The sequence below is a fragment of the Kryptolebias marmoratus genome, linkage group LG22 (genome assembly GCF_001649575.2).
Source record: "Kryptolebias marmoratus isolate JLee-2015 linkage group LG22, ASM164957v2, whole genome shotgun sequence".
Taxonomy (NCBI): Eukaryota; Metazoa; Chordata; class Actinopteri; order Cyprinodontiformes; family Rivulidae; genus Kryptolebias; species Kryptolebias marmoratus.
The window spans coordinates 24251276-24264815 of record NC_051451.1 but is presented as its reverse complement, the minus strand read 5'-3'; the positions used below and the strand labels follow the sequence as shown (position 1 = coordinate 24264815).

General features: G+C 38.9%; 1 protein-coding gene across 2 annotated transcripts in view; it reads right to left on the bottom strand.

Annotated features, from left to right (window-relative positions):
- The window catches only part of pde10a (phosphodiesterase 10A), a 60976-nt gene that overhangs the window by 39555 nt on the left and 7881 nt on the right, over positions 1–13540 (bottom strand). The window lies entirely within an intron of this gene.

The following is a 13540-nucleotide window of genomic DNA, read 5'->3' as shown; positions in this document are numbered from 1 at the left end:
GGGGGGGGGGGGGGGGGGAAGAGCCACGGAGAGAAAAGTGCGCCTCTGCAGCTGCAACTTGGTGCGTCTCGACCAAAAATATATGAAAAAAAAAGTAAAGTAAAAATAAAATAAATAAAAAAGAGGGGGGGAAAAAAGAAAACTAATCCAGGACCCGATGAAGTGATGATGTCCTTAATGTTTGACGCCTGTGCACGGTTTAGGGAGGGCAAGGAGAGCCGCCCCCCCTCTCCTCCTCCTCCACCTCCACCTCCACCTCCTCCTCCTCCTCCTCCTCCTTCTCCTCCTCCAGCAGCGCTACAACCCCGCACCGCTGGCCGAGGCTTGGCTGCGTCCGGTCCGCCTCCCCGGCGTGGTGGCTCCGCTGTGGATGTGCAGCAGCAGACTGAGCAGAGCCGAGACGTCGACTCGTAGAGAAGGGAGTAAACACACACACACACACGCACCCACACACACATACACACGCACGCACACACAAACACGCGAGGAGAGGAGGGAGCGAGTCAATGTCACTCCATGCGCAGTGATCCTTTCGCCTTTTCAAAATAAAATCGCTAACGCTGCTCGCCCCAGTAGCCTAATGGCTTCATTAAACATGTTGAAATGAGCCTATTTTTATTTAGTTCATCCACTATTAACAAACGCCACTACAGACACCCAGCACAGGGGTCTAGTAAAATATATGCATTGGGAAAATACAGTGTTAATTATTAATTTTAGTGTATATGATTAAATGCAGAAACCCATGTGAATGCGCCGCCGTCCTTGTTTCCGGTGTTTTGGGGCTCTTGACGCGTCTGGCCAGCTCGCTCCTGACGTTGCTGAATCGCTGCTCTGTTCCTGTTCCTGAATTTGGCTGCGTAAAAGGGGCCGAGCCATAATAAAAAAAAAAAAGAAGAAAGAAAGAAAAAGAAAGAAAGAAAAAAGTCCAGCACTTTTCTGCTGCTGCTTCCTCACTCCCTGCTCGAGAAGGAGCCGGGCCACCACATCCAGGCGCATTAATCCGGACCTTTGTTTCAGTTTTTATTCGTTACTTTCTTCTTAAGTCTTTGGTATTCTCATCTAGGCTTGAAAAAAGGTCGTGAAATCAGAATTAATGGTACTCATTGCAAACTATGAAATAAAAAAAATCCCAAATTACATTATATGATCCAGTTTGAAGAGGTTTACTCCAGTAGTTTTCCAAATATATTGATATGCATTCCTGAAATGCAGGTATGCGCTCAGTGTAAACAAATGAACATGGAAGCCAAACATCTCTTCCATGAACATCACCGATGTTGACCTGTTTTCACCATGTCAGGTGGTTGTTGGCAGTTGATCATAAATTTTGCTTAAAATTACTTTAAGAGTAAATTTTCGGGTGGTTTATGCTCCTTTATTTTAGTAAGCAAACTAGAATCAAACGTTTGACTCCAGTAGGCTAAATATAAAGCAAAAAATCAACTTTAAGCTTTTATTCACTGATCTTTTATCTGAAATAAATAAAACAAGTCTGGTTTTGTGTGGTTTAGTCTTTAGGTTCCTGACTTTAAATACCTGCAGAAACCTGCTTTCTCTAAAGAAACATAATTTATTAATTTTGCCACCTGACTCAGAGTTACATTTACATAAATTGTACATTTAAATATTGCCTGGAACTGGCTCAGAGAAATAAATCAATGTAATGCACTCCTTTAGCAAAGGCCTAAAGTTTCCTGAGGAGATTATAATCTGCAGTATTGCTGAAACCCTTCGAGTCACTCGCTGCTGCTTTGGTGCAGAAATATGATTCTAATAATGATCAACATCGTTCTGACAGTAAGTTCAAAATTTGCAGTAACATTTTACATCATGAAGTTTAGGCTAAAATGATAAACGGTGAAGTAGCTTTGACTTTATTATGTTTAAAATGTCACAATAAAGACACTGAATTACAGAGGATAACTTAAACAATTTACAGCATTAGTTAGAATTTCCTCTGGTTGTCTTAAAGGCCACATTTTTGTATCTCATAGTGATACAATTTATATTAAAACTACTGGAGGAATGCATGTTTGCTCTGTTATTATAAAGAGGACAGCCAGTATTTATCAGACTGGAGCAAAGTCTTTCTGCTTGTTTCCACAAAACAACTTTATCTGAGTATTCAAATGGCAGCCATGACTGGGATGATAATATTTACCTCTAACTCTTTTAGCTTAATGAATAAATGTGTTTATCCCGTGTATTTGTATGTACCACAAAGCATGCCATCCCGTGCTTGAAAACCTTCCATCGGTTCCAGCATCTTTATGCCCGTGTTGTTTTTAGAACAACTTGCCTCAAAAAGATTGTTGCAGATTTCTGTTCAAGAACTCCAGGTAGTTTAGTCTGCCCTGGTCCTCTTCAAAAACTGCTTCTATCATCTATCATCATCACTTTTGTACAAATGTCATCACCACTGCAAATACATCATCACACCTGTGTGAATATGAAGTCCATGCATTGCTCTCGAAGCTCAGCTCACATATGTTGCTGCAGCTGTACAGAACAACACATTTGATTACAAACATTCAAATCAAGAGAAAAAAAAAACCAGAAAGATGAAAACAATTGGACACAAAGTACCTCTGATAAATTAACTTCAGCTTTTTGGGACGCTTGTCTTTTTGTAGGAGTGCATTTTATCAAGACGTAATAACTGTTTACAGCAAAACAATCAGAAATACTGATGGTGACATGTTTTATAGGTGACAATCTACATCTAAAAAAACCCCAAAAGTTTCTTTCAGATTAGTCCCAGAGTGTCTCAAACCCATCTCAAAAGTGCTCTCCTCTGACAGAAAGCATGTCCAGGTCTAAAAAACATGCCAATGTTTAACAAGATTTATTTAAAAACTGTTCCAAATCTGCTTATCCTCATTTCAGAAGTGTACCCCAGCAGATTAAATCATAAACGTGAGGGTGGCTGCCGAAGTGGGTGAAGGTGGGCAATGAAATAATGTGCACAGCCTAAAATACAGTTTTACAAGCCATGCACACAAAAATAAGTCAGTATTTTCGAAAAAAAAAAAAAAAGGCTGAGCAGTCTCATGAGTCGCTGGTAACACTCAGAAACACTCAGAATTCAGCGAAACTGCAACAAAAACATTTCTGCATTTTCTCCCAATTTTGAGTTTCCAACTAGTATCCGACATCTGCAGCCCAGTGACATACTTCCTGAAAGGAAACACTTAAAGACTGGTGTTTTATTCGATGTAGAAACACTCAGCCGTTGTATACGGTCGTATACAGTCATTAGTGCTAATCTTGTTGTTGCCTGTGATGGCAGCAGTTTAAACGAAGCCATTGGAGGCCATTTTTAAGGCCCGGTTTCACAGGCAATTGTCCGTTCGACCATGAGGCCTTTGTGATAAATTTTCCCATCCCGACTTGTCTGCAGCCATTCCACCAGGTCCCTCTGCGGTCAAACATGTGCAGCCCAGAATTTTATGACCACATAGGTTGCGCGCGTCGAAGTCATGGACGTTGGAGTCTCTAATACTTCTTTTCTTTTGAACAGTTAACAAACCAGTGCATTATCCTCATTTATAAGGCTGGGGTGTAAAACCATAAACCCTCCCCTCGAGTTAATATTTTATATGCAGCTAAACCAGAAATAGAATAAATGTGATCATGTGCACAGGGGTAAGGTTCTGACAGCTTTTTGGTTGCAGACAGGGAGCCTTCGGAGTATAAACACATGCCCAATAAGGTCATGTGGATTTGGGTACTTAGGTAATCCTGATCCAGAACACTCATGGTTCAAATTACATGACCAACAATTATCTGGATACACGTAAAACTTTAATTGCTGAGCATTACTGAGCTACAGATCGAACATCAGGCCCCAAGTGAAGCGAGCCCGGCCTCTGCAGATGTGTGCTCACGCTATCAGCCCTCGGAGCAGCTGAACGGCTTTGCCTCTGCAACATGATACAGCACAAAGCGTGTCTGACTCCCTCACGGCTGCAGCGTCACATACTGATCATATCGAGACAGAGAGAGGTGTGGGAGCTGTGACGGGCAACGTCAGCAAGCACACTATCAATCACTGGCATTCCTGCACTCTGCGAGCAGCTGGCCCATTTAGAGGTCATGCACAACATAACGGATTCTCTCTGATGCTCTCTGCTGCGTTTCCCTCCTTTTCAAACTACTTAAATGTAGAAAGAACACATTAGGTCATTTCTTATCTATGGTGTTGACTTTTATTACTATCAGCAAATTGGTTTATATCTGTTAATGTGAAATAATCATCTGATTGTATTTTTCTAATGACCGGAATTTTGGGGAACTGGTTGCAAGCGGTGCTTGAGGTAGGAACAAATCCATGCAGCCATTTTGATGAAAGCTCCGTCAGCTCTCCTTTATCCACTCCTTTCATTTGCTTCACTTAGCTTCAAGCAATCCTCTGTTTAAAAAAAGTTCATGACTGGAGGTTTACGAGCGTATGTGAGAGAATTAGGGCTGAAGAGGCGGTAAATGAAGCAGCTCACGAGGGATGCCACATCCCTACGCCCCGACCGCGCAGTGACCCCCCCACCCCCCGACACGCAGCTCTCCAGAGCGGCAAAGCAACACCTTTACGCTTGATAAAATATTGCATAACAGGAAGTAACTGACCAGCTTGACCTGCAACACTCAGCAGCGTTCAGGTCGATCCACATGACCTGAAACAGACTGAAAAAAGACGCAGAATATTGAAAAGCAAGTGTGAGTTCCTGCAATTGTTTCCTGTTTGTTAATAAGTGTGTTTTTGTTGGCAGTGAAGGAAAATTAGTTGCAGTTGATGAGTTTTTAAAAGTAAGTTTTACTTTGAGGGCACAAACAGAAACATCTTGTGCTGGAAAATGCTAGGAGCATTGTATAGATTGCTGTGGTGGAGTTTTTTTTTTAATAGATGCTATTTTTCTAAACTTCTGTTCACACAATTGTCTTTTGATTGTATTTTTCTTTGTCACACTTTGAGATTTTCTTTAAAAATGAGAAGTTTATTATAAATGTTATGTATTATTATTATTAGAAAATTAGAAAGGAGTTTATTTGTAACAGTACTAGGCGGTTATGGTAAATTTAAATTGTTAATTTTTTATCACCAATACACTACTTAAAGAAGCACAATTCTTCTGATGGCAAATTGTGCAAAAAATGCAGAAAATAGGATTTTTTTTCTTAAGTTAAAAAAAAAGACATCCTTTATTGGTGTTTATGTAATGTTAGATGGGGTAATAATATTAGATATTCTAATTCTAATATTCAATCAATCAATGTTTATTTCTTTGGCACATTTTAAAAACAACCCTCGCTGACCAAAGTGCTGTACAAGAGTTAAACTATAAAAACACGGCAGGTGAACTAAAATACAATGAAAACAACATTAAAAAGAGTTTTAGATAAATAAAATAGGTTACCACAGTAAAACTAATAAAATAAAAAGTAAAATCAATAAAGACCAATAGAAAATTAAGATAAAATTACAACCTGGTTACTTTATAACGCACAGAAAATGATCAGAATTTAAAGTAAAAACAAATAAATAACAACCTGATATTCAGTTTGTTGACTGGCATCAATCTAATGACAAATAAGATAAGAATAAGACTAAAACAGTGGTAGACAGAACAAGAATTAAAAACATTTTTAAAATAAATCAAATTTCACTAATAAAAATAAGATATTGGGCACGTGAGCACTAAAGACTTATAAGGTGGGTAAAATCCTTTTAAAAAGGTTGTTTTTTATGAGAATGTGCTTTATTTTATATGTAAAACACTTATTACCAAATAAAAAACCCTTATTTGAACTTCTACACTTGGAAATATTGTTTGTTCGCTAATATTCACGTTAAAAAAAGATGACTTGCAGAAGTTGACGCATCATATGCTGAAAGGTCAACGGGTGGATGGCAGAATGTTGCTGCACAGTGCTTTCTTTCATTAATTCAGATCCAAATGGGAAAAATCAGGTTTGCTCTGCAGAACCGGGAACGGTTTAAAACAGACGCCAAGACTTTTCCCCGTTTGATTTGTAACAACTGAGACACGCTCGATTCTGCAAGTTCTAAACACTGAAAAAAAAAGAAACAAAAACCAAATAAATGGCAGTAAAATCCTGTTTGTTTTATTATGGTTTGTGTGTGTGTGTGTGTGTGTGCGTGTGCGTTCTGATATGCCTCACATTTGCCTGTTAGGGATGAACAGCTGACTGAGTGGTCTGCAGCCGTGTTTAACTGTTCTCCTCCTCTCGGCTGCTTTTGCAAACACGTAAGTGCTGCACACCTTCAGACATGTGTGTGCATGCTCACTCACAGTTCCCCCCCCCCCTCCCTCCCCTAACACACACCACATGACACCTCATCCTCTTAAGCACATTTGAGATTCAAGGCTCTGTACAAGCACACACACACACACCGAGATGAAACATTTACAGATCACATGCACACATGAACACATTAACACAGACGGCAGCGCACACACACACACACATCACATGCAGCAGACACACACCACAGAGACTTCCAGTCCCCTCCCCCCCAACTGAATAGTCTGTTCTGACAATCCACAGGACAGCCGGAGCATTGACGTCAGAGGCAGGCCCATGAAAATACAGGGTCCCTGGGGGGTTGAGGGAGTTATGCACATCTTCACAGCTTGGCTTGCAACTAGTTCAACAACCAAAGAGCACATAACTGCCTCTGTTTACTCTTATACACGTAGGAACAAGCCGTGTGAATTAAAAAAAGGTCCACATTTACACAAAGCCTGCCATGCTCAAATCTGTATGCGACTGCAATGCGGCTCATCTCCGATGTGACGTCAATGGACGTCACTGCACCGTGATCCATTAGGACAAATGTGAGGTAGGTGCATAATTTAGGTTAATGGAAATACAAATCACAGCACACCATTACCTGCCCTCTGTCGTCTTAATCATTGGCGTTTTGAATAAGAGCCGTCAGACTGTAGTATATTAGACGTACCCAGAGGAAAGGTCTGTTTCTCCCTCAGACAGTTTCAGTCCCGGGAGAAAAGATGTCATCTTTTGTTTATCGCTTAATATTATGAAACTTGCTCTGCTTTTTTTTTTTCTTCTTCTGCTTCTGAGACATCATTAGGACATCATGTCCATTAATATCTTTGTTTTTCTCATTCTCCTCCTCTCTACTCTTTTCAAACAGCCGTAGAATAATATCTGCTGCTGCGTCTGAGAAGAAGCACAGATTTTATGCACGACTCTGTTCGGATATTTATTTATAAAGGTACAAAGCTCTCCAGATTATTTCAGGCAATGCTAATAATTCAACTGGAATCAAACAATCGGCCTTTTTAATTATACCAGTGAAAGTAAATTGTGAGTTTCTTATGTTTTAAATCTTTCCAACCACAAGCCACACTTCCATCAAGAGTGCTCCAAAAAGAAAGTCAGCTGGTGTAAATAAAACGCCGGGAGCATCATTAAAGAAGCCAACATAAAAATTCTGTTGTCGCTACAATTTTTTTTATTTGGTTCCTGTGGCCAGTGATCATACTATTAAAGCTCAATGATATATAAATCTGCTAAATTACAGTGAATGTCTCTGTTGGAATTGGTGACATTTTACAGAATGGTCACAAAAGGAGGCAACTGAATCTTTCCATGTTATAAAAATTTCACATCTCTACTGCCTCTCAGGAAACCTGACAAAGATAGTGTTTATTTTCTGCTTAATAAATGTAGTAAGGCAGGAGTCATCTGCTGTTATTTGCGTCCGGATTAAAAGTTTAGTAATAAATTGTAAAAGTAGTATATCATAGGGCTGAGACTAGTTAGCAACTCAAAACTTAAAGAAAACTCAAAGAAAATACGTATTTTTTCTGTTGCAGCCTCACTGAATTTAAGTGTTTGCCAAGCTCTTAAACTCTTGAGATGAGTTAAACATGTCCGCAACAAAATTCAGAAGAGTTTGAGACACCTGCAACAAATCTGTGACTATTTTGAGAAAATTTGCTGCACACGTTTTCAAAACATGTTCAAAATTCAGATGACAAAATTGGGGGCCTCTGCAACTCATGCCAGGAACTTGAGACTCCCACGAACGTTTTGAGACATGTTGGAGTCTTCATCACGAGTGCCGGTCACAGCCAAGTGAGAAACTACCTCAATTAAGACATGAACATAATTAATTGCTGTGAAATGATGTGGATTTTTGATGGCCACATGGATCCTTGGTTCCAGAAGATGACAATTCTTAAAGTGTTAACATCTCAAGTGAAATCCTAACGCTGTACATTTTGTCTTTTTGGTTTTTAATAAATAACTTCAACTCTTCTGATCCCAGGTGTTGCTTTAATTAAAAGCTCTTTAAAGAAATGTGTCCGTTCATTTTCTGTACTTGCTTATTCCTCCACAGGGACACAGAGAAGCTGGTGAGACATCCTAGCCACAGTCAACCACTTATGGCCTTTTTCCACTTTTCCACGGGCCAGACTCAGCTCTGCTCGGCTCGACGCGGCGAGGGTTCAGTCTTTTCATTCTGTGGCCCCGCCCACTTTCAGCTCACTTCATAGTCCTTCTTAGAAGCAACTCGGCCGGGGTTCCAAGCGAGTCGAGCTGAAGATTTGATGTCAACAGACTGCAGGCCGTCAAGAGTGACGCCAATCACAAGAGCATCTCTTTTACAAGAAACCCAACTATATATATATATATATATATATATATATATATATATATATATATATATATAGCACTGCCACTCATACAGAATGTATTTTATTTTTTATGATTACATGAAGCCAGCCTGCACGACTGCTAAGACTAAGGAGCACAGAAACGTTGCTGTAGATGTTCTGACCAGGAAAAAGATAAGTGTTTAATATTTAACAAGCTTTAGAAGAGAAGTTTTGCCACCTTTTTTTCAAGATGAAACCAAAATGAACAAATGAATATTTCATTTTCAGTCCCTTTAAAAGACAGAAAAGGGTAAATCAGTTAATTGTAAACAATTTAAGGGCTTTTAAACCTTAGCAGATCTACAAAGTGTTCCTCAGATGCACACACACACACACACCCACACACACACACATATTGGCAGAGCTCCCCTTTAAAGAGGCTCTTCAGCTGTCGGGGTTTGTTGTCTTTGCCCAGAAACAGCGAGTCGGTCAAAGCTGAGCTTGGAAGCTGTGAAAAGTGTTTGCAGCGAATCAGTGAGCCCATATTTTACTGATCACATGTTTTTTTTTATCTATCAGACTTATGGGTCTGTTTTATGGCCACACGACTGACTGGCTGCTGGTTTCCTGCCGATACGTTTCCCCATTTTGCAGCCATTAGCTTGAGGAGGGGAATCGATGACGAGGTGGTGCCGCTTTGAAACAAAACAAGTTTTAATGTAAGCTGTTAAAGTTGCATCACTGCTTTATTCTCCTACGACTAAATATAGGACTTTGAAAAAGAACCACACTGGAAGAAATAACAAAACTAAAAAAACTAAATAAAAACGTAATACGTGGAGAAAATAGAAACTCTAATAAAAGGAAAAAGTATTTTTATAGAACTTTAAATAAAAGACAAGCCGAGAGTTGAAAATGGTTTTGCCCATGTGTGTGTGCTTGTGTTTTAATTTGTTTGTACTGTTAGCAAAATATCTCATGATGAGAATGTACAAGTAATCCAATTCAATCCAATTCCACCGCAGCTAGTTGACATTAGCCAACACAAAACAAGCTCTAATTGGTCAGCTTTAAAGATATTAAGCTAAAGTTGGATGTGGTAGTAGCTGAGAGTCACTAACAACACATATTCTGATTGTGACACACAAAGTTTGACCAAAACAGCTACAACTTGGTCATTTTTCAACAGATGATCTTAGTCTAAGAATCCAGGAGGTTTTCTTTCTGATTTTCTGAACAAGATAGACTTTTGGTCATCTTTAATCTGTTTCTATGCATCTTAAAGTGTGAAGAACCAAAATGATTCAGGACTGATTGTGTCCCAAACTATAATTATTACTGTATTTATTAAAATTTAAAGTGAGATACCATGATGATCACAGTCATCTTTTAGGACAGGGGTGCCAAACATCACGCCTCAAGGCTCCACAGTCCTGGAAGTTTTAGGTCTTTCTGCTCCAACACAACAGATTCAAAAGGTTTAATTACCTCCTCCCCAAATCATCAAGTTCTCCAGAAGCATGTCCACAAGTCGTTCATTTAAAGTAAGAACACATTTAAAACATGCAGGAGAGCAGCCCCAGAGGAACAAAGTCTTTATATCGAATAAATCTGAACATGAACACTTTTTACTGCTCACAATAACACAGATACTCCTGTAATACAGTCATTTACTCACAGAGTGTCACGTCTAAAAGCGTGTAAGTGATTAAAAATGAATAAATACACAGGTCTGTGGTCAGAGAGCTGCACAAACAATCAGATGACAACTTTTATGACACAAACACTGCTTCACACACACAGAAGCTACTATAGTTTTGTTAAAGTCCAACAATATTTTTTCATTTATTGTCACAAAAACAAGCAGAATTTAAACATGTTAGGACTTAAACACGTTACTATGGCCTACCTTAAAATAAATGTCTACAACATGTTAGAAGTCTTGTTTTTTCTGGATTATTTTAGGATAAGTACATTCCATTTAAGAAAACAAAAAGCATTTCTTAATGTTCTAATATAGTCGTGTAGTAAATTTCAAATGATAAAGAATTACATTTGTGGTTAAGATAAATGTATAATCAGTTTCACTTTTAAACAGACATATTCAACTTATTAACTTATTCAGTTCATGCAGGGAAATATTTTGGAGCATTTGTGTGCGTCACTGCAAAAAAAGACAGGAAACGGCAGAAAATAAAAACCTAAATCTGCACAAAGGACAGAACTCTGATGGCAAAATAATGTTTGTAAATTTAGAGCAATGACAGAATTTATTTAGCTTTATTCCAAGGAATTAGAACAAAAGTCATGTTTTTGGTGTTTACAACCTAAAATTAAGAGCCTTGGTGCAGTTTGTAATTTTATTTCATAATAAATTAAAGGGTTAACCCCAGAAACAATACTTTCTCTTTTAGTTGTCTTTGTCATTTTTTACTTAGAAAAAATGATTCCTCAAAGCAGTTTCTGCTTAACATGCTGTATCTCAGTTCTCCAGCGTTTTGTCAATTTAGAGCCTCTTCAATAAATACATTTGTAAAGCAACAGTAAAGGTAGGGTTTGATTTTATTTTGAATTTTAATGATTTAAGAGCAGAAATTGACAAAAACGGTGGAAGCTGTTCTCTCCTCGAAGGCCAAACTCATTGTGCTCGTGTAATAATATCAACTCGCTTTCAGTTCGTTTCCACAGGAAAAAGGATCCATATGCAGTGAGGAAGAAACAACAACAACAAAATCAAGCGTTCCAGTCAGTGTGGATGGGAGAGGACATGTTAACAGCAGAGAGCTGGTGCAGATATATACAATGTGCTGCACTGGAGAGAACCGCAGAAGGCACATAAATCAAAAAGGGAAGAAACAAAATGTGCGAGAAAAAAAAAAGCGTGATGAAAGAAGTGCACAGAGGTGGTGGTGGTGGTGGTGCTGGGTGGTATTGGTGGTGGAGAGGATTTGCGTCAGAGCCGGAGCCAATGAAGTCAGAGATGGGGCAGGCTCAAGCAGGAGATGCTGTTACTGCCACTCAACAGCACCGGGTCGGGCCTCATGTCCTCTACATCACAGAGCTGGCGCAAATTATGTCTGCCTGAACGCCTGTCACACACACGCACACACACACACGCACACACACGCGCATTCATACGCAGTAAAATGTAATTTATGCGCATTATACACATATCCTGCACCTTACTCTGACTCTGAAATGAGCTCAACTGGAGATTTCAGAACCTCAATTAAAGATTTTCTTTTTCATGCGTGAGAAAATAAAAAGCTGAACATTTTTTTTACAGTTTTCCTAAAATTCTTCTCATCATTTTTTACAGTATGTGAAACATCAAAACGCGCAGGATCAAAACCAGGTTTATTTGTTCACGTAAATGTAGCAGCAGTAGAAGAAGAAAAGGGATGTTTTCGTTCTTCTTATATCTTGTTCATGTTTTCTTATTTCTACATTACTGCGGGATTATATTCTCTTCCTAAAGATGGTATTATTGTGTTTTATTTGTAACAAGTGGGCCTTTTTTTAAATGCACAATTACTGAGTTTAGCAAAAATACAGAAGGAAAGATTATTTCAGAGACAAAGCATTTTCTTTTCTCCTCACTCTCTCTCATGTATTGTACCACACTTATACACACACACACCCACCCACCCACACACACACACACACACACACTCGCACATCTTGCACATGTAAAATCTGGCTATTTAGATTAGCTGTTAGTGTTTCTGTTGGCACCACAGCTGACCTAGATTATAACATGCGTAATTCTAAAGGATGATTATGATGATGGTGAGCATGTGGTCAGAGCTCTGTGGGGGAAGGGGAGAAGAAAATAAAACAAAACAAACGGTGCTGCTTTGCTCTGCTGACGTTATGCGGCCGTGTAAAACGCTTCACTGTGCAATCCTGTTAAACTGCAGGCAAAACAGGAAGTCGAATGTGCTTCTTTTAACGTGACTTTGCAGACAGAGCAAAACGTTGTTTTTTTTCTATCAACCCTTCTGCTCGTGATTTTCATCCATTATATGTCCTAAAACACGTTTCATATTTATTCCTCTTTCTGAGCTGTAACAAAAGAGAATCAGCCGCAGCCCTGCTTTGCAGGAAACATCATCTTATAGGTGATGACGCAAGCAGGAGCCGTGAGCCGTGACCTCATTGGCTCCTCATCAAACCGTTACTCTGTTGTTTACCCCTTAAACACACACACACACACACACACACACACCTACACACATATACAATACTGAGTTATGCAGAGGACAAACCATCTGCTTTAGGGTAATACGATGCGGTCACACTGTTTCAATAACACACACACAAGTTTGTATTTCTATATTTCTATTAACTTCGGTTCATTTAACCTTAACCCTGACCCTAACCTAAACCCAACCATTACTAGTACATGCCTAACCCTAAAATCCTAACCTAAACTCAATTCACACTTTATATTAGGACAAGGCTTTGGTCCCCTGAAGGTCCTGGGAGGAAGGTAATTATAGGTAGAGGATTAGAGCAGAAAAGGTCCTAAAAAGGCAACAAAATGCAGGAACACACAAACACACACACATGATGACATGTTAAAAAGGTTCTGGACGAAAATTCCAAACTCAAAATTAGATTTTTTATTTATGTATGCACATAATAATAATAATAATAATAATAATAATAATAATAATAATAATAATAATAATAATAATAATAATAATAATAATATGCTGGTGTAGATTCTCAGTCATCCAGGCCATGGTAAATTAAAAAAAAAGTTAAAAAACAAAAACAACTGGACTTCTATTCTGTAGCTGAAGATGTTTCGCTTCTCATCCGAGGAGCTTTCTCAATTCAGAAATAGAGAGTGTGGAGTTGAGCTTTTAAAGCTGAGATGTGAT